Source organism: Microtus pennsylvanicus, chromosome 5 (assembly GCF_037038515.1).
Source record: "Microtus pennsylvanicus isolate mMicPen1 chromosome 5, mMicPen1.hap1, whole genome shotgun sequence".
Lineage (NCBI taxonomy): Eukaryota > Metazoa > Chordata > Mammalia > Rodentia > Cricetidae > Microtus > Microtus pennsylvanicus.
In genome coordinates, this window is record NC_134583.1 from 108230888 (window position 1) to 108257455 (window position 26568).

A 26568-nucleotide genomic window follows, 5' to 3' on the forward strand; every position below is an offset into this window, starting at 1 on the left:
CCACATGGTAGAAGGGGAAAACAGATTTGTCCAAGTTGCCCTCAGACCCCCACATGTACAGAATATAGGATACTCTCACAAAACAATAAATAAAAAATATAATTGAAAAGCCAACACTTGTCTCAGAATTCCATTTGGAGATTTCTGGGGTTTGGCTCAGCATGGAGGGATGGAGAGGAAGCGGACAGACGTCCTGCTAACACCACTGCAGTATCAGAAAGCTTCCGACACTACTCAGCAATCAGTAAATGTCCATTTCTTGAGCTACTTACATGACTTTTGAAATAAAAAAAAAATACCTTCTGTGCAGAAACCTAGAGTGAAAGCCTCATTCAAAGCCTATTGACCAACTGTAAAACAGGCGCCATGCTGGGTGGAAAATGTCTCTGAAGCCCACAGATAATGTCATCTACAATTTATTTTCTCCTGATAAAAAGGGAACTCGAGCAGGAAATGTTTTAAAAACCAAGTGAGTAAAACAGAGATGCCCAGAATCTCCTGCAAGAGTGATTAAAAATAGGAACTCTGCAATCGTGAGAGCCGCTTCTCTGGCAGCTGTGAGGCCCGGTGCACTCGGGAAGCTCAATGTGTTGGCAGCTGCACACAGCGGTGCGTGGCAGGTGTTCACGCATGCCTTTGGGGTGGGGAAAGGCTACATTTCATGGCTTGTATAAGAAGATATGTACTATTTTTAGAAAGGTTTTGGTACTGGAGATCAAATCCAAGGCAATGTACATGTAAGGATATACTCTACCATGGAGCTAGCTTCCTGGACAGAGGCCTTTGGACTTTAGTTAGCAAGCGCTCGATGACTCTGCCTTATCCACAGTCTATGGCAACACATTTTAGTTTTAGCTGTGTGTATATTCTTGTGTACACATGTACGCATATGTGTGTAGGTGGGTGACAGAGCCTGTGCATAGGAAGGCCAGATGTTGGGTGTCTCTCTTAGTCACTTCTGTGTATATGTATGCATGTACCCATCTATCATCTATCTGTCTGTCTGTCTGTCTGTCTATCTATCTACCTGTCTATCTGTCTATCCCATCCATCTGTCTATCACTATCTATTTGTTTTTGAGCCTGAGTTTCTCACTGGACCTGGAACTAGCCTAATTGGCCAGAGAGAGTCCCAGTATCTCTACCTCCCCAACACTGGGGTTACTGGTGGCTTTTTTTTTTAATGCAAGTTCTGGAAATCCAACACATGTCCTCATCCTTGCATAGCATGCCACTCAGCTATCTCTCTAGACCCTAAGTTACTGCTTAATAACGAAAGGTAGGAGTCCAAAACTCATTTCTTTTCTTCTTCTTTCTATCCTGCCTCAGGCCCCATAATTTTGCACGGCTCTCCCAGGTGACTTCTAATCTCGCCTACTAAGGAGAGAGACTGAAGTTTCTATCAAAATGCCATTGACAGGCAAATATCAGAGTTTTGCTTTTCCCCTCCTTTCCACACCCAAAATACCACACACGGCTGCAGATGCTCGCTCTGTTACAAATGTCCGTGGTCCCCCCCCCCCCCCCCCCCCGCCTCCTCCTGGATTTTGGCGCATTGGCCGCATCTTCAAAGCAACGCCCAGGGTTTAAGCCGAACAGTTCTCATGGAAGCCTACGGGAGGCACACAGCAAGAATCCTGTAATATCTCAGAGGATTTACTCCTTTTTAAGTTCCTTCAGACGAAGCCTTTGCAAAGGGATTTACAAGAACTGAAGATTATTTAGTGATAATGGATGAGAAATGTGGCCGAAGTGTAAAAGGCAGCCACATTCCACCGAAAGAATTCCTTCTGAGCATTCCTTTATGGAGCGAAGAATGCCAAATGAATTTAATCATTAGCTTCTAATTGAAGGCCTTGGCTAAACTTGATTCTCCTTGCTACGTGAGCGATTTTCTCTCCTGCGGGACCCTGACAAGTGTAAACAAAGCGTAGACAGGGAGCTCCGTTAATCACAAAGCTGGGTGAGAGCTGCGAGTTCTGTAAAGAAGCAAATGGCCAATTTTGATTTTCCTCTTGCACCCAACGCTTGCCCCATGAGTGCCCAGAGGGAGTCCTAATGCAATGGGTCTGGACCAGTGGTAGCCAAATGGGGACTGTTCAAGAGACCTGGGGCAGGATTCTCGGAAACAAATGAGAGACTAATAATATTTTCAGATTGAAACTGACCTCTGTCTTTGAGTGTTTTTAGTAGAAGAAAAAAAAGAAATTTATAATTCAGTGGCATACCTCATTTTAAGGCAAATGGTTTATAGCCAAATAAATGTTTCTAGGGATTCTGAAGGGGGCAGGTATCTAACCCCCTCTGCATAGCAATCCTCACAGTTTCAATTACTCAGAGTTCATGACCCAAATCTACTGAGTTGTGTCATTAATTAAACATTAATCCAAAAATGTCACACTTGAACCTCTGACCCTGCAGGTTTTTGAAATGCTAAACACCCCCTCTGTGTCTTATTCCCTGTGCTAATTGAGTTGACTGCTGGATGCTTTTCTTCTGGTAACTGGGTATGGGGACATGTTCCTGGTTCTTGAGTTTATCTTCTTAAATATTTGGATTATTTGTATAGAAATAGAGCTTTAGAAAGAAAACAGAATCCAAGAAAAAGCCTAGAAATGATCTAAACATCCTTGCTGAGAGTGTGATGTCACTTCTCCTAAAGGCAGCTAGAGGTGGTGGGTTAAACAGTCACTGGAGGTGCTTGAGAGATGGCTCAGCAGTGAAGAGTGCTCGCTGCACTTTCAGACCTGGGTTTGGTTCCCAGAACCTGTATCAGGCATCTCACCAGTGCCTATAACTCCAGCTCAAGAGGATCCAAACACCTCTGGTCTCCATGGGCACCTGCAAGGGCGTGGTTAACTTTCAAACTAAATCATGTAAAACAGACGCTGAATGCCCACAGAGAATTGCTCTCTTACCAATTCTCCTTCACATAAGACTGCAGAAAAAAAGTTTACTCCAGGGTCTTTAAAGGAACTGCACCCTCCACAACCGAGGGAGGCTGAGCTGGAAACAAGGTCACTGCCATTGCCCTGACAGCACTGCACCTCCCAGGGAGCTGCTTTTGTGTGTAATGATGCTATAGTTCTGTTTTTCCAAGTGAGGTTAGTGCTGAATGAGGAGCCTCTGTTATTCTGTGGGAGAACTGGGCCGTGGTGGGCTGGAGACAGGAAGCTTGGCTCACTACAGCTCAGAGGAGAGAACTGAGTGCCAAAACCATTGGGGTTGGACCCTAGGCTGCAGAAAAAGGCCAGTCTCTCAGAAGGAACACACAGTATTTGATCCTACAAAGCGAACATATTTATTTATGAGCTTTGTTGGGAGGAGACAATACATCTATTGTATTCTCAGATGATCAATAGTCACAGAGTAAATTCACTCAGACCTTACAGAGATGTGTCTGTCCGGTAAGGGTGACATCACACTGGCTGAGGATGATTCAGAGTATCAATGCTGCTGAAGTAACTATTCTCACGCTTATACGTTGTGCAAGCAAGAACACTGACCACTGTTACTGATCAAGCAGCTCTCTTTCCGGTGTTGCCTGAGAACAAGCCCCGCCCCCATCACCTTTCCTTATCATATAAAGACTTAATTTTTGTTTTGGGTATGTGTGACTATTTTACCTGCTTGCATGCATACCGGGTTGCATATGTGGTACCTTTGGGGACCACCTCTTTATACCACACTAGCCAGAGCTTCAGATAAGAACTTCAGACCAGCCTTATCCATTACTCTGAGACTGGCTACAAGTATTACAGCTAGTCCTCATGAGCCTTACCTATTGTTTTAGATTTTTTACAGCATCCCATAGAGATACTGTCTCTCCCCAGACAACTGGCAGTAATTCTTAGAAAACAATGCCCCCTTTCTCAATAGATTGGATGGATGGATTTTGCTTTTTCTCAGGGTCAGGGATAATTGTCAACTGTAGGTATTGGTTATAAGTTGTTGTAGATGGAAATTTCTGTTCCACCTGGTCCCATAGCAGTTCAGTCCCAAAACAACACGCAGAGGCTTATATTAATTATAAACTGTGTGGCCTCTTAGCTCAGGCTTATTACTAACTAGCTCTTACAACTTAAATTAATCCATGATTCTTATCTATGTTTAGCCATGTATCTTGGTACCTTTTCTCAGTAAGGCATTTCCATCTTGCTTCCTTTGTTTCTGGCTTACAACTGTGTCTCTGCCTTTCCTCTTCCCAGAATTCTCCTAATCTGGTTATCCCACCTATACTTCCTGCCTGCCTACTGGCCAATCAGTGTTTTTTTAAACTAATATGAGGGACAAATCTTTACAGTGTTTAAGAGCATTATCCTAAAGGAAGTTGTTATAAGTTTTGAGGTAGAATAATAAAGATTAGACTCCAGACTCTCATTCAGAATAGAAAAAAAGAGGATAAATAAGATAGGACAATAAAGTAGACTGTTATATCTACTTGTAAACTAAATTAGCAACTACCATTTTTAGATAATTTGCATTGTTTCTACTTCTTTTTAAAATATTTTTGTATATTGATACAAATGTAACACACAATAAATCAAATTCCTACAGTATTCCACAACTAAATAGAATACTAGAGTTAACACTAAGACACACATATTTATAATATTAAAAACATTTCCTCCATTTCTACCTCCCTGAATGTATATTTTATGAATACGTTATTAATTTAGTCAAAAACTTTCTCAGTATCTATAGAAATAGTCATATGATTTTTCTGAGTTTTTTTAAAAGATTTATTTCTTTTATGTTATGAGTGTTTTGCCTGTACATATATATATGACCACAGAATCCAGAGAAGGCATTGGATCCCCTGGAACTCATTTCAGGTGGGTGTTGGGAATTGAACCCAGGTCCTCTTCAGGAATAACAAGTGCTCTAAACCATGAAACCGTCTTTTCAGTCCTCCTGAGCTTTATTAATAATGTTACTATAGAGATTTCTTCATGACAAGCCAACCGTGCCTTCTTTGCATTTCCCCTGCTTGGTTATCTTGTGTCATTTTTGTGGTGGAGTTGGACTTTTCTGGCTGGTAATGTGTTCCTTGGCTTCCTGACCTCCCAAAGCCTACATTATGATTCCATTCAATGCATTTTCTTCAAAATTTCAGATTAAGTTGAAAAATTTTAAAGATTTTTATGAATACTCATAGATTATATTTACTACTTTCTTTCTCACGTTTCTAGCTAGTCAGTTCTCAGTTTTATATTTGCTTCAGGAAAGAACTTAGGAATTTTGCCCCCGTCTTTTCAATCTTCTACTAATTCAAAACATTGCATCAGGACAACATGGGCTCTGAAGATTAGGTAAGATTCCTTTATGAAACCAGCTAGTGACAACCTTCTGGGATGGATTATTTCCTTGTTAATTATACTTACTTTGTAGAAGTTGGTCTGATTAAGTATTTTTGTTCTCTTGTTCTAAAAATGTCATCAGTGTTGGCTTGGGATATAGCTCAGTGGTAAAAGGCTTGTCAGCACACATGAGGCCTTGGGTTTGAGCTTCAGCACAGCAAAAACACACACAATAAAACATACCTCATCTAGACTTTCAGAGTTATTTGCATAGGAACCTGAAAAGTATGCTTTAAAATTTGGTATCCTCTAAGGATTATACCTTCCTTTCATTTCTTAATTAATATGTTTATGCTACCTCTTTTCTTGATAAAGTTTATTGGTAGTTAATCTATTTTGATGAGTTCATTTTTATAAAATTAGATGTGTGTGTTTGTGTGTGTGTCTTTGTGGTATGGTGGTGAGTGGGGAGGGTATGTGTGTGTGTGTGTGTACTGTGGTATAATGTGGCATGGCGTGGTATAGTTCATGGTGTGTTCATGTGGTGTGTTCTTGTTCATGTGGGGAGACAGAGAACAACTCACAGAGGTCATAACTTGCCTTCCACCTTGTGGGTACCAGGAAGCAAACTCATAAGCTTGGTGGCAAGCATCTTTACCCACTGAACTCTCTCTAGCCTTATGATTTCTTTCTTTAAAGCTTATAATTTTGAAGCCGGGCGGTGGTGGCGCACGCCTTTAATCCCAGCACTCGGGAGGCAGAGGCAGGCGGATCTCTGTGGGTTCGAGACCAACTTGGTCTACAAGAGCCAGTTCCAGGACAGGCTCCAAAACCACAGAGAAACCCTGTCTCGAAAAACCAAAAAAAAAAAAAAAAAAAAAAAAAAAAAAAAAAAAAAAGCTTATAATTTTGACTTGTTAGTTAGAAGTGTTGGTTGTTCTGTCTTTGAATACTGTATTTCAGCCCAGGTGTGTGGAGGATGCTCTATATCGCTGCTATTCTTGTATACTTGAAGAGACCTTATTTCTAATTATTAATTCTATCTCTTTTGTAACTATTAATTAATTTTTAATTATTAATCAGCTCTATCTCTTTTCTAATTATTAATCCTATTGTAATCTCTTTTTAAAGGTAATTGTGTATACTGTACTTTTCCATTCAAATCACATTGTGGTTTTGTTTCAGTATAGATCCTTAGATTTGGTACCCTCTCTCTGCCTGTCACTGCCCAGATCCCTCCAGCCTACATCATGACAGAGATGGATTTCTTAACTATTCTCCAAGTCTCCAGTTACAATTCCTCTCTAACCTACCTCCTGACAATGTCACCATACTATTTTATCTAAAATGTTACTAGTCCAATCATGTTTCTACTAAATTTGATAGTCCAAAGTCAACAGTGCCCTAAATATGAAGTCTAGATTCCACAAGGCTCTGGCCTAATCCTGGCTTCTCTGATTTGCAGCTTGGATGTTCTTATATAAGAATGATTGCTCTTCAAGCAGATGAGGGAGGGGGACTTGATCAGGGGAGGGGGAGGGAAATGGGAGGCGGTTGCGGGGAGGAGGCAGAAATCCTTAATAAATAAATAAATTAATTAAAAAAATAAAATACAAAAAAAGAATGATAATTTAACTATGAAAAAGCATCACAATTTTCAGAATAACTTAAGATCCCAAAAGGAAATGGATGTAGAGGGCTGAAGAGATGGGTCAGCAGTTAGGAGCATTTGCCACTCTCGTAAAGTACCAGCATTTGACTCCCAACATCAGGTGGCTCACAACCACCTGTAACTTTAGTTCCTGGGCATCTGATGCCCTCTTTTGGCCTTTACTGGTACTTCATGCATGTGCACACATACAGACAAGCAGGCACACATGCATGCACATAAATAAAGAGGGACACAAAAATCTAAACAAAGCAGGTGTACTCACCTTGAAATTTGAAGCAAATTGTTTACTGGAGTCTTTATAAGGGCATGGGAAAGGTTGAGAAAAACTAAGGAACATCAGGGCCTTGAGATACTTGCAGCAATGAGATGCTGTTATAGAACAAACAGTGATTTTGAGCCTGGTGCGGAGGGGGAGCACAGACTTGAAGTTACAGATCAAAACAAAGCAGCAAGCAGTGAGGTAGCAGGGAGGAAACCCCTTGAGATCTCTCACCTGCCTGCCAGCTGACTGCTGGTGTTTCCACTGGGCTGAACACAATTAGAAGCCAGGGCCCAAGGAGTATGGTGAGACAGGCTGGAGAGTCACCAATGCCCTTCTCTAAGTTCAAAAGAGGGTACAGAAGGTCAGAAGATAGGTGAGTACAAATGAGGAACCAGTAAATTCTGTGTGCACACATGTGTGTGTGTGTGTGTGTGTGTGCACGATAAGATGAAAATAAAAGTGATGCCTTTTATTAACTTTGTGCAAAAAGATTACTTGGCAAATTCATTGTCAACAGAAGACTCCGATGAGGCAAACGTTAATTATTATTTTATAAAGGGCATTTGAGACAAATGATTTTTTTTTTTTTTTTGCTATTGATAGTTGGATATCTCCTTTAGGTAGAACCTGGTATCCACAAGGTCAAATTCATAGGCTCAACCTCACAGACACAGTCATAGTTATTGACTCTGTGCCCAAATAATTCATATTAGTGTGTGTCCCAGAAGTGTATGTATCAGAGGTAAGACACTTATCACTAGAAAAAAACAACTTTCACGATGTAGAAGATTTTAAGCAGTTCCTTATATTAAAAGACAGCAAAACAACCACAGCAATAACCACTACATCCTATATTTCCTAGCATGAACAACGCTTCACAGAAGGTTGATCTTGGTCACGATGTGAGAGGGACCTCAAGATCCCCAAAAGGTTTTACCCAGTCCATGGTCCCTCCCAGACCCAGTTCGAACGTGAAACTCCCTGAGATTTCCACTCTACTGGCTCTCTTTAGGGTAGGTGAATAGGATTTGAGACCCATTGTCAAACACACACACACACACACACACTTCGGAATTATTGCATAAGTGCATGCCACAGTATGGTTTCATCTATCTATCCAGCTACATGACTTTTACCCCCAAAAGACGAGTACAGCCAGCCCTCTATATCTTCAGTCCCAGATCTGCAAAGTCAGCCCACTGTAGATTGGAAATATTTCTTTTCCTTTGCATCTGTATTGAAATGTACAAACTTTTTTTTCTCACTGTCATTTCCTAAATAATATAGCAGAACTATTTCTACAGCCCTGTCACTGGGAGGGGTATTCAAGAAATGTAGAGGTAATTTAAAGTACACAGGAGGAGGTGCACAGATTGCATGCATACCGTTTCAGTACGGGAAGTGAACACCTGATACTTTGTTACCCTGTGCCCACTCTCCCAACAGCCAAAGCAGTACCAAGGCCAATTCTGGGTGCCTTTACCCATAGCAAGAAAAACACAACAGCATAGATTTACTAGAGATGGGCAGAGAGTAGAGAAAGAACACAAAATGTTCAGAACTGGAGACCTTATCAGAGAAGACACAGCAGGGTATTGTGTGTGTGCCTGGCTAATCTAAGTAGGGAATGAAGGGAGACAGCTGTGGGCTTGGGACAGAGACAAATATGAACTCACTTCGGTTTGGCAAAAAGTTATGTCTGATGAGATTATTTAAATCATAATGATGCAATTATATGAGCACTTACTATGTGCCTGATAGGATGTCACCATTCGGGAGGGTTCTTTTATCGCTGGGTTTTCCCTTGTGTGTTGGGTATTGTAACAATCATACTTTCAATGGGAAATCAGTCTTAGACAGGATGTGATTCACTCTAGTCCAGGAGGCTGATGGATGGCAGCCTTGGGAATGGAATCCAGTTCTGCCTCGAGGGGCTGGGCTCTCTCCACTTTGCGGCATCATCCCCACGACGGCATGAGAGACAGACGGCTTCCCCTAAAATGTAGCCATCTTAAAAATGCTTAAGTGTTAGCGATTTCTTGAAAAGAGAACGTACTAAGCTCGTGGGTCGGGGGATTGGCTCTCATAGTGGCACCCTCTTGAGTTTTGTTTTCTGGAGAAAAACTAAGGAAATGCACCAACCAATTACTCAACAAATGTTTGGGGAATGAATAGCTCTGTAATTAAGCAGTTGGAAGTCATGCAACATTCTACAGCACGAAAAACACAAGAAGATGTCTCAATTCCTTTCTGAGAGTCATTCCCCATTAAATTCCAATTTTCCACTTGATGAGCTGCAGACCCTCCCAGTATCAACAGAGATTAGGCAGCGTTTCTGTGCCGAGCTGAACTTTCTCTTGCTTGCCCTATGACACATTGGGAATGGACCGACTATAGGATCCATAAATAAGTTAACTTCACTCAGCTTCCATGGCTTGTCACATTCTCTAGAAAAAAAAAACAGGGCAGAAAAGATGGCCCACATGTTTTGGGAAGTCCTTTCCCCTTTCTTGGAACAACCCAACAGGGTTGGTTCCCATGGATGGCATGGCTTTTTCTTCATGACATATAGTCAAGTTGGGAGCCATGAATTGGTGGCTCTATAAGCAGGTTCTTGTGTTGTCATTCCAAAAAAAACCCCCAAAATTCCCAGGACTGCCCCCCCATCACCACGCACACACTATAGCAGGGGAAGAACAAAGGATGTCAGACTGGATGCTTCTGCAGATGTGACTGATCTCAGCCTCACTGTTTGCTCCTAGGTCACAGCTGATGTAACTTGGGATCAAAGGTCTAATCGGTGGAAAAGCAACAGGATATGGAGAGGGAGGGAGGGAGGGAAGGAGGGAGGAAGGGAAGGAGACAGATACACAGAAACAGTAATAGTCTTCCCAAACAAAAACTATCAAGGCCCCATGTCTTAGTTACTTTTCTATTGCTATGAAGAGCGGCCAAGGCAACTTATAGGAGAGTTTATTAGGTCTTACAATTTTAGAGGGTTAGAGTCCATGACCATCACAGCGGGGGGTGTGGCAGTTTCATGGACTACTAAGCAAGCATCCAAATATATGAACCTTTGGAGGCCATTCTTATTCAAGTGTTCCGTTCCCTGGCTCCTGTAGGCTCATAGTGCAAAGTGAAAAATGCATTCAGTCCAACTTCAAGAATCCCCTTTGATGCTCAAGGCACTCTCCGTGCCTCATGCATGTGGACAAGGTATAAGCTCTCAGCTGCCCCCAGTGCCATGCCTGCCTGTCTGCCTGCCTGCTGTCATGATCCCCATCACAATGGTCATGGACTTAGCCTCTGAAACCATAAGCAATTCCTCAATTAAATGCTTTCTTTTATAAGTTTCCTTGGCCATAGTATTTCTCCACAGAAGTAGGACACTAACTAAGAGACCCCAAAGGAGTCTATAAATCAAGGTCTTGGAAACATTGCTAACACATCACTTTCACTTGAACTCCATGAAAAGCATCAGGTAGATATGAAGCCACCCCAACCTCACCTATGGTGCTGTGCCAACTACCCATCATGATGGATACATGATTGTTCTTGCTTGACCTGGAATAGGATAGGAAAGGCCAGAATTTGCTGCTAAGCCATTCACCTCACCTCCATGTTCCTGCATCTGCAGTCCCCAGTGAGCAAGCATCCTTGCTTCCATTTCCTGCTTGATAGACCCACTAGGGATCCAGATTCCATTAGTAGTCTGGGCCTCTTGGCTCTGGTGTCTCCTCCTCCTAGCCCCCAAAAGCAGGGCTATTCCTGTTCTTACTAATGCTTGGGATGCCTCAGTATCTCATTTGACTTCTTAGCTCCTCCATCTCTTCTATATTTATGGAACCAATCCTTTGATGGATTTCATCTGGTGTCAACCCTGAGTATGCCCTGTGGTTTCCTGATTGGGCCTCAATACTTATGTCTTCTTTTCTTTACTGACACAGGGCTACTCATAAAGGTAGGTAATTAAAAACCATCTCTCTCTGAAGTCAGTACTCTGCCTGCCCCACCTGGCTGCCAGCTAGACTGTGGGCACACACTGGCAGTGTGAAGAATGGGTTTGTACCAGAGGGTACTTAAGAAATATCTGCTAAACAACAAAGCAAGTCTCTCTTGGAGGTGCAGTCTCTAGGGCTCTGATGTCCTTGGGGCCAGCCTTTCCTCGGGGCTCCATCTACCTCTGTGACATGAGGTATTGACTGGTGCCCTGCAAAATGCTCTCCAAATAAAAGTTACATTGGGACATGTGTGCTATAGTTTAAGCTATATTCACAGTGTAAGAAAGGAAATGATCTAACTGTTGTGTGTGGAGGTGGGGCCTTCAGGAAGTGACTGGGATTAGATAAAACCACCAAGGTGGGGGTCCCATGATCAGAAACTGTGCTGCCTCCTGCTCTACGATGTTCTGTGCCACATTGATATCCCACCAGCAAGAGCCTCGGGAATCTTGGGCCTCTCTTAGGTGCTTCAGCCTAGTGGCAAAAACCAAACAAAACAGCAACAAAAAGGAACCTCAGACTAATAAAACCTGTCAGAATACTATTACAAGTGATAGAACCCTAATCAAATTAATGTGACAACGAATAAGTGGCTCACGTGACTTAAAAGCCCAGAGGTGTTGTAGTTCAAGCTTCAGACTCACCTGGATCCGAAGGTTCAAACCCGGGCTTCTGCTCCATCACCCCACAGTCTCCTTGTGTCGGCTTTATGGACACCCTAGTCACTGCGACCTCAGAAGGCACCATCCTACAGGATGGTAGTGGCATTTGTGCCAGGGGTACAGATTGTTCCAGTGTAGGTGTGACTACCATCCTGCACGAAAGGACTCTGGCTGTGCTGCTTGGATGTGGTACCCATCCTGGACCAGTCACTCCATCAGCTGCCTGCAGAAGGAGAGCTGAAAGGTCCCTTGATAGAAGCCCAAGGACCGAGGGATGGGTGACAGTGATGATAGATACCTCCAGGCTGTCAGGTAGAAAAGGAAAAGAAGCCGTGTGAAAGACGGCTTAACGCTGAGCCTTAAGTGCATCCTCTGCACGTGGTGGGTCCGGGCAAAGTGTTCAGCATCCTCAGCCTTGTTTTCTCACTTGGAAAATGTTCAGACCAGCCTTACAACCGTTATGTTTTTTTCTACAATAATTTTAAATCATTTTTAACTGTGGACCTCTCCCTTCAAGTAATCACTTATACAAAACAGACAGGATCGTACCAAGGCTGCTTGGAGAAATTCCAGAGAGCACGAAGTTCCTTTTCACGGGGCTTCTTGGAACTCCCTGACACCTCCATCTTCGAAAGCCCCAAGGGATCCTGAGAACATGGCTTTAAACAGCTTGTTAGCTGGTCTCCGGGGCCTCCTCTAACTTGAACTTTGGAGAAGTTCTGTGTAGATTGTCCAACCCTCTTTAATCTAATTTTTCTCACTTTCCCTCTATTTATTTTTTTGGCCAAACGCACGGACTCTGGCTATGTGTGAGAGGCCACTTAGGAAAAATAATCATTTATTCAAATCCCTGGGCAATTTACTCTGGCCTATTTGGAGCTTGCTTTTCCTGACAGAAAGGGAATAAATTTTCCAAATCCACTCTCAAGCACTTTTCTCTTGAAAAGGTGAGCGCACAAGTGAAGACAAGCAGGCAACGGAAGTTGCCAAAGCTGGACGGAGCTGGAAGCTGCACATGCGAACAGCTTCCAACCGCCCTCCCCGTCCATTCCGCCCATTTCTCCTGCTTGGCACCCGGGGCCTGGTGCTCACACTGGAGCCGATGGCAGGGGAAAGTGCTGTGGGTTTTGGCTGTGCGGCTTATGAAAACTTAATTTCAGGAAGACACCTTCAGCTCCAACATGAGAAGAGGAGGGGGAAGTGGGGGAACCAAACAGGGCCTTCCTGTAGCCTGTGAGATAAAAGACAGGCTTCTTGATGCAGGCAGTACCACCCATGGGTGAGAAATTGATTTAAGGAGACTTAAGAGGGCTGGGGCCTCTGTATTTATTCTTCATATGACTGTTAATGCAGAGAATATCCAGGGAGGGTTAGCAGTTGATGGGTATTCTTTGGGAGAGTGGGCAGAGATGATGGTGGTCTCTGGCCTTTGGGACTACAGAACCATCAAATAGAGGAAGCAGACACATCACCGAACAAGACCATGGGAAGGCTGGTATTCTCTGGTGCCCACAGGCTGGTAGGTGGCCACCAGTGACGCTTCTGTTGGTCAGTCCAGCCTGTACACATAACTATTTGACTATCATCCCGCTCTGGGCTGTGTGAGTAGCACAGCTGGCTGTGCCTTCACTTCACAGAGCTACAGAGAACAGCAGCAACAACATGGTTGGACGACTGGAGGGCTAGGGAGGATTTACAGAGGTGGCAGCCTTTGGGCTGTGCCCCAGTAAATAGTAGGACCTTACTGAGAACTGGGATAGAGGAGAGGTCTCGTAGAGGAACTAGGAACAGGGCCTGAGCTCTGGATATGCACTCAGAGGTTGATAAGGGAATCATGGTTTGACATGACCACTGACAAGTCTGGTGTGGGCCATGGAAGCTCCTAAACAATGCTTTAAAGCCTGGCCTGGGAGCTAGGGTGTTGGCTCAGTGCTTCCTGTGTGCGCGTGAGGACCTACGTTCAGACTCACACCCACATGAAAGCTTGGCATGGCAGTGCATGTTAGTCCAGTGTTGGGGTACAGTCAGGTCCATCATGGAGGCTTGTGGGCAGCCAGGTTAGCCGTAGAAGTGAGTATCAGACTTCAGTGAGAAATTCAGCCTCAGATAAAAAGGGATGGCGGTGGAAGCTTTGCTATCTACTTCCCCTTCCTTTTCCTCTGAATCCTGTAGGAAGGGACCCTCCCACACATACACAGTCTTCCACATGGACCTGATCAGAGCCCTACCACGCTGCTGTCCACCAGTCTGTGCCATAAACATCTCTTTTTAATAAATCTCTTATAAAAATGAAAAGGCAGTTGAAGAAGATATTGAAAGCCAACCTCTAGTCTCTACACATGCTAACGAGGGCTCATTCACCCCTCCATACAATGCACATGTTCATATACTCACACACATATATACATTAATTAATTAAACATTTTAAAGTTGGGCCTGGGTTGTGCAAACAATTAGAAGCTGTAATCAGGACAGTACTTGTGAAGACCCCAGAACCCCCCGATGATACACAGGGAGAGGAAAGACCATTCCAAACCACCCCTGCTTTCACACCCAACAGCCGACTCAGTCCTCCGACGTTTATTCCATAAACGTCCACGCTGAACCTTTGCACTGTGCCCCTCCTCCCTGCGGAAACCCTGTGATCGTTCCTGGCTCTACTCACTGACCTCAAGTTAAAGGTAAGATAACCAACGAGAAAGGAGTCAAGCTGGTTCATTGGGAAGCAGTGGCAAGAGAGGCCCGCAGAGAGGAAAGGCATATCAGAGAGTACCACTTCTGCCTGGCTCCAGACAAGCTATGGGGCAGGTAATTTTCATACTGTGCACCCTGGCTCATGACAGCTGCCCCCTTCAAGTTGCTCAGGTCACACACTCGGAACGCTCTCATATCCCCCAGTCCATCAAGAGACCATGTTGGCTCTCAAGGTTCAAAGTCTTAACTAGAATCCAAACATTCTCTCCCTCAGTGGTGGCTGGTTTGGTCCAGCCCATTCACACCTTTCTCCTGGATTCTACTTGTGACTTAAGAAGAGATCTTGTCTCCATCCCGCCGCTTACAAACCATCCCCTTTAATGCAGCCTGACTGGATTACCTAAAACCGCTACACCACATCCTTTACACATTCTATACCAACACTCACAGTTCTTAGTTTGCCAGCTTAATCCCGCCCCTCCAGTCCTTCAAACCTCCCCTCTTTCCCCCTTCTCATTGTTCATGTTCCTCTGACTCTCACCTCATCCACCATGCCCCTGCCTCAGGACCTGCACACACTCTGGTTTATTCTGGGTCTGGGTCTTACATCTTCTCCAGGAACACCCCACGTAACTTGCTTCTCTTCAGATGGTTTGCCCGTGAAGGTAATACTTCAACTCTTCCCAGTTTACAAGCAGAACCCCTGCCATGCCCTGCGGCACTCCCCTTTGACTTAATCCACGAGTTCCCTTCACATGGCAGGCATCCTCACTTCCAGCATTGTGTGTGCCTCCCTACTGTGTGTGCTTATGGCCTCTTTCCTGGACAGGATGAAGTCTGTGGGACAGGACGTCCTTGCCTTGTTGGCAAATTCTTACAGCTCAGATAAGAGCTGGACAGGAAGTGGTGGTGCGTGTCCGGTGGTAGGAGACGGGCATTTAGTTGATGATGGCAATAAGAGGTAAAGGCAGCAGCTGGACTCAGGTTGTCCTGAGGGTGATTCTTGCTTTTTGCTGCCCGAGGTGCGTGGAATGGGAGAATGGCTGACGTCTTGGTGGGTAACAGCCCTCATGGTGGGATTTTACCCCTGTCCTGCCAGCACATGAATGGCAGCTGCTGCAGCAGAGGAGCAAGTGAGCTTTTATTGTTCGGCTTTATCGCTGTGGGTTCTTTTATATTGAACAATAAAACACCTAGATGCAAAGACGTCCTGCCTGTGAGCGTATATGTATGTGTGTGTGTGAGAGAGAATCAATGCATGCAGGCATGCATATTAGAGGGTGTTTTTGCAATCACACGAGTACGTGTGTACCTGAGTGGGGGGAGAGAGTGTGTGTAGAGGTATTGGCCTTCATCCTAGAGCCTTACTGTACTCAATAGATAGTTAAGGAAAATAGCCTTGTTGAATAGGAACTAATTATTTGGCAACAGAGGGAGAACCTGGGAGATGGATGGTGCAGGGCACTCCTGACAGGATGAAACGCTGCTCCACTCGGATGTCTAAAGATGGAGCAGCCAATAAGAGAAGCCTGGAGAAATGTTGTTTCTTTTGATGTCATTAAATCCGGGCGAGCAGGCTGATTTTTCAGGAAAGAATCACTTTGACTCCCCTATGGTAGCTTCTCAGAGCCTAGGACCTGGGGTCAGCTGAGCTGTTCCTCTATATTCAAGGCTCCTCTGGTCTAAATAGAACTTTCCCTAATTTTGAGAGACTGCCTCTGCTGCAAGCACATTTCAGAAGGATGATTGACCTGGGAATAGAGAAGGTGGGAGTCTTCCACCTGGTCAAGGTACTCATGCTTACTGTTAAGGTTTGGACATAAAAGGCTCTTTTTAGTGACTTGGCTCCCTGTTGGGGAATAATTGGATCACAAAGGCCCTGTGGATTAATCAATCGATAGTCATAATTTGATGGTATTATTGGGAGGTAGTGGAAACCAGGGCATAGGGGCACGTGGGAGGAACATACACTGTGGGCTCACCCTGTAAGTGAATGTCTTACCCATGACCCTTCTCCCCTGTTTCCTCCTGCTTCCATGAGAGGAGCAGCTTTGATCACCATGTCTCTCTGTAGGGATGTCTGCCTCGCCAGAGGCACAGAAACAGTGGAGTCAGGTGACTGAGGCCTGAAATCTCAGTGTGCTGGCTGGTTTTATGTCAAACTGACACAAGCTAGAGTCCTCAGAGAGGAAGGAGCCTCAGTTGAGAAAACACTTCCATAAATTGGGCTGTGGGTAAGCATTTTCTTAATTAGTGAATGATGTGTGGGGGCTGCCCCTGTGTATGGGGTCACCCCTGCCATGATGGTCCTGGATCTGTAAGAAAGCAGGCCGAGCAAGCTAGGAGGAGCAAACCAGCAAGCAGCACCCCTCCATGGCCTCTGCATCTGCTCCTGCCTCCAGGCTTCTGCCCTTTTTGACTTCCTGTCCTGAGTTTCTACAATGATAACTATGATGTAGAAGTGTAAGCCAAATAAATCCTTTCCTCCCCAAGTTGCTTTGGTTATAGTGTTTCATCACAGCAAGAGACACCCTAACTAAGATGCTCGGATCCTTCTTCCTCTAGGAGGATTTTCTCAGTTATTTTTATCATGGCAACCAAACTCCTGCTGAATGAGAAGGCTCCAATGAAAGGCTGGCTGAGGGAAGATCTGCTAAGCACAGGGGCTCTACTGCTGCTCTCTTGAGGAGTAGACCCCGCTGCCACCACTTAGCGCCAGTGATGTGTTCAATGAGTAGGCAACCAAGCACTCGGCACTCAAAGGACATGGTTATGAGTTTCTTCCAAATGACACTCCTCATGACAAGGGATGATGCTGTTCCTAAACTGCCAGTGCATGAGAGGCTAAGTTTGATTGGTTCAGAACCCCATTAATTACTTTCTCCAAACTTTCAAACTTACTAGATTGAATAGATTGAGTAGAATGGGGAGAGAGAAAGAGAGACAGACAGAGAGAAGAGGGTGAGAGAGAGAGAGAGAGAGAGAGAGAGAGAGAGAGAGAAGGAGAGAGAGAGGAGAGAGAAGGAGAGAGAGAGGAGAGAGAGGGGAGAGAGAGAGATACAGAGAGGGAGAGAGAGGGAGAGAGAGAGAGAGAGAGAGAGAGAGAGAGAGAGAGAGAGAGAGAGAGAGAGAGAGAGGTGATCATCGAAGAAATTCATGTCAGTGATTTTTTGCTACCTCGGCAACAACATCAAGCCCACTGACTGACTCCCTTCACTACATCCCCCTCCCTCCACACTTCCATTTTTCCCACCACCTCATCCCTACACTTGCCTTTCCTTCCTTACTTGGTGTTGGGAAACCGCTGACTCTTCAGCTGGTTTTGGTGCCCATGTTTATCAAGTCCTGTTGACTGACTGTGGCACTTCAACCTCATATCCTGTCATAAAGCATGTAAGATGCCTTCCTGGTCTTCAAACTTCAAACTAATAGTCTCCAGGCAGCCATGACTTAGACATCCTTCCATCTATTTTCACGATGCAGTGAGCTCCCAATCCCCCTGGTGGATAGGCTAAGGTAAACATCCCAAGGCCTCACCCCCAGAGTCTTTAATTCAGGAGATCTGCAACAGAGTCTACAAGTTTGTATTTCTCACTAGGCCTCAGGTCATGCTGTAGCTACTGACTCTAGCATCTTCCTCTGAGCCCATCTACTCTATGGTTTCTACTTCAGTTGTTCCTTGAAGTCAATGCTGATCTAGAACTGAGCACAGCTGGACTTCCCCAAATCAATGATGCTGTGCCCTTGCAGCTGCAGGGGACTGAGCTGAGCTGAGTGAGGCCAGAACAGGAAGGTGGAGGGTAGAGACATGTGTGGGTGTGATGCACTGTCCTCATAATCCCATAAAAACAACCTTTCTAAATCCACGGGGTCCAAAGAGAACCCACATCAGCCAGGAATCCTTTGGTGCCACGTGAGAAAAAGGCACTTGTGACAGCAAACGTCACAGCCCTAAGAATGAGATTAGTATCCACAAAGCGTGCCCTTCTGCCTTCACTTCATCCGGGTGCTCCCAAGACTGTAGCTCTCACCTCTATTTCCTGACTGTGTGCTTTCTTCTCACGCAGAGTCTTAGATGCTGGTCATCAGGTGAACAAGAAGCCCAGTCCTTTAGGAAGGAGGCTGCCACAGCTGCTCTAGACATACACGCTGTGGAGGTCATCCCCACAATCAAAAACAGAGACAAGGAGTGGACCAATGCCCAATGGATTAGCTAGAAAGACCAGTACTGCTGGGATAATCACCCCTTGGATTTTTAAAGTTTTACATTACCCAGATCCAGTTCCACTCAGCTAAGGAAACGCTGCCCGGATACTTTACCTCGGGACCGCTCATTTATCTCTTTTGCCACTGCTAGATGTAAAATGTCACGGCTCGGTTTCAGGGCAGAACCTGCTACTTTAAAAGGAGAATTTGCTAGAGAAGGTGTCATAGGTAAGGAAAATAGTGGCTGCCATTTCCCTGGGGCCTCAAGAATGTAAAAAGTAAGTTTTTCTCTAAGACTCTGAAAGTTATAATGCTTTTTAAATGCTATTTTAGTCCTGTATAGTTTTCAATTAGTTCTTCATGTAAACAAGCAGATGTACGAAAGCCATGAAGCAGAACAGAGCTAAGGATGGCAGCATACAGCAGCTGCCTCCAGCCTCAGTGTCCCCAGTCCAAACCACGACATTTAGAGGCAGGGCCTGAAAAAGAAAATTGGTTGTTTTTTTTTTTTCTAAAATTAGAAAAAAAAAATCTTTCTTTCTGAGTCAGCATACAAACACAAGAATTCTTCTTAAGGATTCGGGTTTCTTGGAGGGCTGTGCTGTAGGTAAGACATAGATTGGAACTTTAAACCTCTTTCCAGGAAGGTAGAATGATTGCAAAATGATGCTGGCTTGCTGAACTGTGTCCTGGGGAAACCACCACTGCTCATGGAATCGCGCCTTCTTGCTGTAGACCTGGGCTTGCACAAGTCAACCATCACTGTGTGTGTGTTCTGAGAATGGCAGAAGGAAGGCCTGCAGGTAAAGTTTAGGCTCCAATCAACAGAACGTATCGAAACGTGATGGGGCATAGAGAAAGACAATGATGGTGAATGGAAGGGAAATCTCTAGACCTTTGGGATTTAAGACTGTGAAGCCTCCCCAACATGTATTCTCTCCATCCCTCCATCCCTCCATCCCTCCATCCTTCCAGGTGTGTCAGAGTTCCACAGATGGAGGAAGATGGCCATCAGAGGGACTCTAAAGGGTATAAAATTATATCCATCTTCACCCAGAATCAATGGAGCATTTCTATCAAAGTTTGCAAGGCCCTGATTCAAGGTTTCCTTCATCTCTGCACCATTTTACATTTACATATCATGTGCAAATTAATATATTGTAGTGCTTTTTAAATGTTGACATCTTAGAGCACATTAATTTGGAAAACAACCTACAAAATTTTGGTTCTATATAAAGATAATTTTACCTAACTATGAAGTATCAAGTAACAGAAAAATAGTTTTGACAAAGGATTCATGAATGAAAAACAGTCCAAGAATTCCAGCTTGGATCACAGACTCTCGTTCCTCTTACCTACTCATCAGACAGGAGTGTAAGGTAATATAGTTGTCCAGCCCATACCGTGTCATAGCCACATTACTCAGAACTAAGACTGATAACCCTACCTAATTACAGAATCAGGGGATGAGGAGGAGCTGTATTCTCAGGAAGAGAAGGAAAAAGACACCAAGAGCAGTGTTTATGGAAGTCCGGGAAAATATAAACACAGTTCCAGTCATCCAGTAACTGTAATTATTAGTTCTTAATATCAACATTCATTTTGCATCGACTCTGTCCCACCTGTGTGAGGTCATTTAGAGATGAAAGGTACAACATGCCAATTGTGCAGAGTTCAAGTCATTGCTGGATAGACAGATGTGGAAAATAAATTGGGTACCATGGGATGAGCGCTACTTAGGTTGACTATCCCTTATCCACAATCCTTGGAGACAGAAATGTTTAGATTTGGGCTTTTTGAATATTTGCATTTCTATAATGAGTTGTCTTGGGGATGAGGCCCAAGTCTAGGTCTGAAATTTGCTTATTTTTTCATATACAATTTACACATATACCCTGAAGGTAATTTTATATAATACTTTTAGTTAGGGCATCTGAATTTTGATTGATTACAATCTGCCACACAAAGCCACATGGAATTTTCCACTTGTGCCCTCATGTCAGTGGCCAAGTATTTCTGATTTCGAAGCATTTCAGAATTTGGATTTGGGAGATTAGGAACGCTCACGTAACTCTTAGAAGACTTTGAAAAACACTGTGGGAAGAGAGAGAAAGAAGAGGGTGAAGGCTTTTGGAAAGGTGAGACCAACAAGGGCTTCTGAGAGAAGGAGAGTTTGGCAGAGGCCTTGAAGGGGTATAGGGGATTTCCAGGAGGACAAGAGAGAGTTCCAGAGAAGCTTTCTAATTTAATTCACTATCAAGTTTGGAGTGCAGAAGTTTAGCAAAAGTTACCGAGTTGGAGAGTAGCAGGTGATGGTCTGAATGTGAGCTAGACCAGAAGTAAACAGAGAGCAGCAGACAGAATCATTGATCAAGCAGAACAAAAGAAGAATGCCCTCCCTCCCCCCCCGGGGCATGTTACAATGCAGTCTGGATGAAGTGTCAGGTATCACATGGGTATGTATCCCCTTTCCAGACAAGAGCTCATCAGAGGAAGGCAGGCAAAGCACCATGTCTTCGTGATGGCTGATGGGAAAGATCACTTGCTCCTCTAAGCCTCAACATAACATTCCTAGGGAAGGTGAAATGCTGACTAGCATCAAAAGGAGGAAGAAAGTCGCCAGTCATGGTGATGCGCACCTTTGATCTCAGTACTCAAGAGGCAGAGGCAGATGGATCTCTGTGAGTCCCAGTCCAATCTGGTCTACACAGCAAATTCTGAGCCAACAGGACTACATAGTGAGACCCATTCTCAAATAAAATAAGAGTATATTTAAAATAATAATAAAATAAAGACGAAGAAACTTAAAGGAACTTAAACCAAAATGTAAAATGACTTGCCATTCTGTAATAGAGTCAAATTTCAAATTTCACCAAGACAGGAAAATCAGAGTCTATGCTTTTCACCTCATGCAGAAGAACTCACCTATCCAAGGCTTTTGCCAGCGTCTCATGCAGGTATTTTAAGCAATATATATTCTCCAGGCTATTGTTATGGTATTAATGGTTTTGGTTTTCTGGTTATTTGTTTTTGTTTTGTTTTATAGACTAACTATTCAGGGATGAATCCAGACTCTGGACCGTGTGGCCTTGGCCAAGTTATCTTACTTCTGTGAAGCACAACTTGGGGTTCTGGGAAATGATGGTTACAGGAGACAATATACACAAAGCCCCCCACACAGCACTCAAGCCCAGCAGGCCCCGAAGCCAGCTTTTCATATACATCCTGTCCTCCATCCTGTGAACAGCTCACAGTAGATCTGACCCCTGAAAGAACAGACCCATCCCATTAGTTTTATGATGTGGCTATCCTTTGGTTTAAGATTGCTTTTGTAACTGTGCTGCCGCAGTGTAGGTCCTGTGCTGTTATCACGTGTGATGCAGTTATGTCATGTTCGGAGGACAGCATATCGCAGTGTCCTCCCACCTTCCAGTGCTTCTAGTCTCTTTACCCCTTTTCTGAGGTTTCCCTGAGCCTAGCAGAGAGGATTATACCAACGTCTTGTCTGTGCCTGAGCCATGATGGTCACACTTGAACAGTAACGAGACTCTGAATAAGGTGGGGAGGGTCCAGAGGTCTCTTCCCCAGCTGAGGAACCATTGGCAATTGATAGCCATTAAAGGAGGGAGAGGCACTTTTTCTTTAGGGATACGGTTATGGGTAAGTTCCTCATGCACCAGTGGGTAGTTCCCCTATACGTGCACCTAGGGACAGCAAGCACTAACTGGACTGACTCTGCAGCTTAAAAATTAATTGATAAAAAAAGGAGGAAATGAAGTTGAGAGGTAGAGGGCATGGGGTCAGAGTTCCTACGGGGATTTGGGAGTGGAGGTAGGTGGTGGAATCAGTCAGGATACATTTTATGCATTTATGGAGGTTAACAACAACACCAACTGATGTGGGATGTCCTTCTGGATATGTGTTGCTTTCATTGGTTGATGAATAAAGCTGTTTTGGCCAATGGCTTAGCAGAGTAAAGCCAGGCAGGAAATCTGAACAGAGATATATAGAGAGAGTAGGCAGAGTCATGCAGACGCTAGCTAGCTGCCGAGGAATCAAGACAGGCAGAAAATGAGGTAATGCCATGACCATATGGCAATAATACACTAATGGAAATGGGTTAATTTAAGATGTAAGAGCTAGAAAGAAATATGTCTGAGCCATTAGCCAAGAAGTGTTGCAATTAATATAGTTTCTGTGTGATTATTCGGGTCTGGGTGGCCAGGAAATAAAAGGGCAGTCTCTGTACAAACTACGACAGCAACAATAATAATAATGATAAACATATTGCTTAGTATAGTCGGTTTCCTTTGCAGGTTTCTGTCCAATAGACAGTGACAACATTAGCCCAACACATCTTGTAAGGCTGGAAAGGCATGTTTGATTCTAGCATGTCTTTGTTGAATACTGGAAGGCAAGGGAGACCTAGTGATTCTGATAAGTTTCAGAGGCTTCAGTTTCAACTTTGGCTGTACTTGGGGGCCTTAAACCTGCAAGTTCCAGGGGCACTGCCAGTAGAGTGCTTGCCTCACATGTGTGAATGCCTGAGTTCAGAGTCTCAGAACGATTGTAAACACACAGGCGTGATGACATATGCTTGCATTTTCAGCAAGGCTAGCCACCCAATCTAGCTTGCTTGACAAAGTGACAGGTCAATAAGAGAACCTGTCTCAAACAAGACTGTGGAAGACGCCTACGGAATGACATCTGGAGTTGTCCTCTGACCTCCACATGCACACACAAACATGCATGCACGCCCCTGTCCATTCACATGTACCAAGAAAGAAAAGGCAGAGTTGGACAGCCAATATGTAAGACAATTGAATGGGGAAAGGGAGTCTCACTAGCTAATAACCACAGCCCGTGCAGAAAGTGCTTAGGAGGAAGGCTTCTTGACCTTGAGTTGGTCAAAGCATAATAAATAAACTGGGGGGGGGGGAGGGGGAGGACAATGTGTTTTTTATTCCATCAAAATTTTAAAAATTTATATCTGCAGAACACCCACAAGAAAATATAGAGGTCAGTCGCAGCGTGAAAGACAACGTTCACAACTAATGTGACAGACTTGGAAAAATAATGATGGCTATAGGAAACAATACTCACAATCTCACTTGTTAAAAATATGTAAATAGCTTTTACAAAACAAGTAACCACAAAATACAATGGAAAGGATAAAGATTTGAAAAGGGACTGCACAAAAGAAGGTAAAACTTGGTTATTATGTACTTGAGAAGATTTCAGCATCAGTCACTGGGGAAATATAAATTAATACTACAATGCCATATCACCCTAGAATGGCTATAGTCCTTAAAACTGACAAATAAAAGTGTTGACAAGAATGTGGATAAAATAGAATGTTAAAATGAAAACTTATTGGTGTAAAAAGGTATACATTAGAAAACAATTGGAATTTCCTTTAAAAGTTATAAAATATTACATGAATCTGAAGTTTTCTCCTAGCACTATATTCTGGAGAAATGCAGACATTTTTATACAAGGCTGCATGCAGTGGTGCTCTCTGCAGGATTGTCCATAGTATCCTGAAACTAAAAGGAACCTATATACTTATCAACAAAACATGGTATGCCTAGGCAGTGGAATATTGTCCACCAAAAAATAGGAACACATTGTAACATTGACACATATCAAGAACAGTGTGAGAAAGGAAAGAAACCAGGCTGCATGTGATACGATTATATCTGTATAATTATCTACTATGGACAATTGACAGAGCTAGAGGTGGATGAGGGGCACACCAGGGCTAGAGCTGGGAACAAAAATTGACTGAAACTTGCCAAGAGGGAATTTTCTGTGATGATAGATATGTCCAAAATCAAACATGTCAGTTACTCTTATAGCGCTGTGATCAAAACATGCAAGCAAACAACTTCTGGAAGGAAGGGTTCATTCTGCCTCACAGCTGTGGATGGGGGAGTCCATGCTGCTTTTCCTCACAGACTAGTGTAGGACACTGTGATAGTGGGAACACGAGGCAGAAGAGCTTCCTCCCCCTAGGACAGACAGGAAGTGGTGAGAGAAGAGAATGCGGAACAGTCATAACCACTGTAGATAGATCTACCCCTTAAAACTTTTCGGACTACATCTTGGCCCCACCTCCTCAAGTTTCTATCACCATAGCCCTACCAGATGGAGACTGTAGTGATTTGAATAGGAATGGGCCCCATAGAATCATGTGTTTGAATCCTTAGCCTATAGGAAGTGGCACTATTAGGAGGTATGGCCTTTTTGGAGTAGGTGTGGCCTTAGAGGAAGTGTGTCACCGAGGGGCGGGTTTTGAGGTCTCATATGCTCAAGCTACCCCCAATATAACACACAGTCTCTTCTTTTGCTGCTTGAAGATCAAGATGTAAAACTCTCAACTCCTTCTCTAGCACCATGTGGGCTTGCACACCACCATACTTCTTGCCATGATGATAACGGACTAAACCTCTGAAACTGTAAGCCAGACCCAATGAAATATATTCCTTTATAAGAATTGCCATGGTCATGGTAACCTGGCCAATGTCATCAGATACTTCCCCACCCAGGCTCTCAACTTTGCCTTCAAAGATAAATACAAGCAGATCTTTTTGGGTGGTGTGGACAAGAGGACCCAGTTTTGGCACTACTTTGCAGGGAACCTGGCATCAGGTGGTGCTGCTGGGGCCACATCCTTGTGCTTTGTGTACCCCCTTGATTTTGCCCGTACCCGTCTAGCAGCTGATGTGGGCAAAGCTGGAGCTGAAAGGGAATTCAAAGGCCTTGGTGACTGCCTGGTTAAGATCTACAAATCTGATGGGATTAGGGGCCTGTACCAAGGCTTTAATGTGTCATTCCAGGGCATTATCATCTACCGAGCTGCCTACTTTGGCTATGACACTGCAAAGGGAATGCTTCCAGATCCCAAGAACACTCACATCTTCATCAGCTGGATGATTGCACAGTCTGTCACTGCTGACTGTGCCTTGACTTCCTATCCCTTTGACACAGTTCGCCATCGTATGATGATGCAGTCAGGATGCAAAGGAACTGACATCATGTACACAGGCACGATCGACTGCTGGAGGAAGATTGCTGGTGACGAAGGAAGCAAGGCCTTTTCAAGGGTGCATGGTCCAACGTTCTCAGGGGCATGGGCGGTGCCTTTGTGCTTGTCTTGTATGATGAGATCAAGAAGTACACATAATTATGTCGTAGGTGTTCTCCCCGAGAACAGGCATGTTGTGTAATACACCATATCTTGAACATTCTGGACAGATTCTCTGGGCTTGTCTGTTTTATCAATGGCAACTATTTACCAGTTGAAAAGTGGGAAGCAATAATATTCATCTGACCAGTTTTCTCTTAAAGCCATTTCCATAATGACAATAATGATCGGACTCAATTATATTTTTTATTTCAGTCACTCCTGATAATAAAAATTGAAGAAATAAAAAAATATCTAAAGACAAAAAAAAAAGTGTTGCCATGGTCATGGTATCTCTTCACAGCAACAGAAAACCCTAAGACAGGGACCAATTAGTTAACACATGAACCTATTGAGGAATATTTCAGAATAAATAATAACAACGCATTATTGTATAGGTAATGACTGCACAATTCTTAACTTATATATTTTAGCTAAGTGCATTTACAAGTATGATTTCATGAGTTTTATACTAAATAATTTAGACCTTGATGAAGCTGTTTTTAAGGTCTTAGAGGCCAACTATCCCTCTAGAACCACTGCATCTCATTTTTGGGGGTAGGGGGTTACCCCAAAGAATCAAATG

General features: G+C 43.9%; 1 pseudogene; it reads left to right on the forward strand.

Annotated features, from left to right (window-relative positions):
* The first annotated feature begins 15420 nt into the window (after positions 1–15420).
* Positions 15421–26237, forward strand: LOC142851405 (ADP/ATP translocase 2-like; annotated as a pseudogene).
* The last annotated feature ends 331 nt before the right edge of the window (positions 26238–26568 follow it).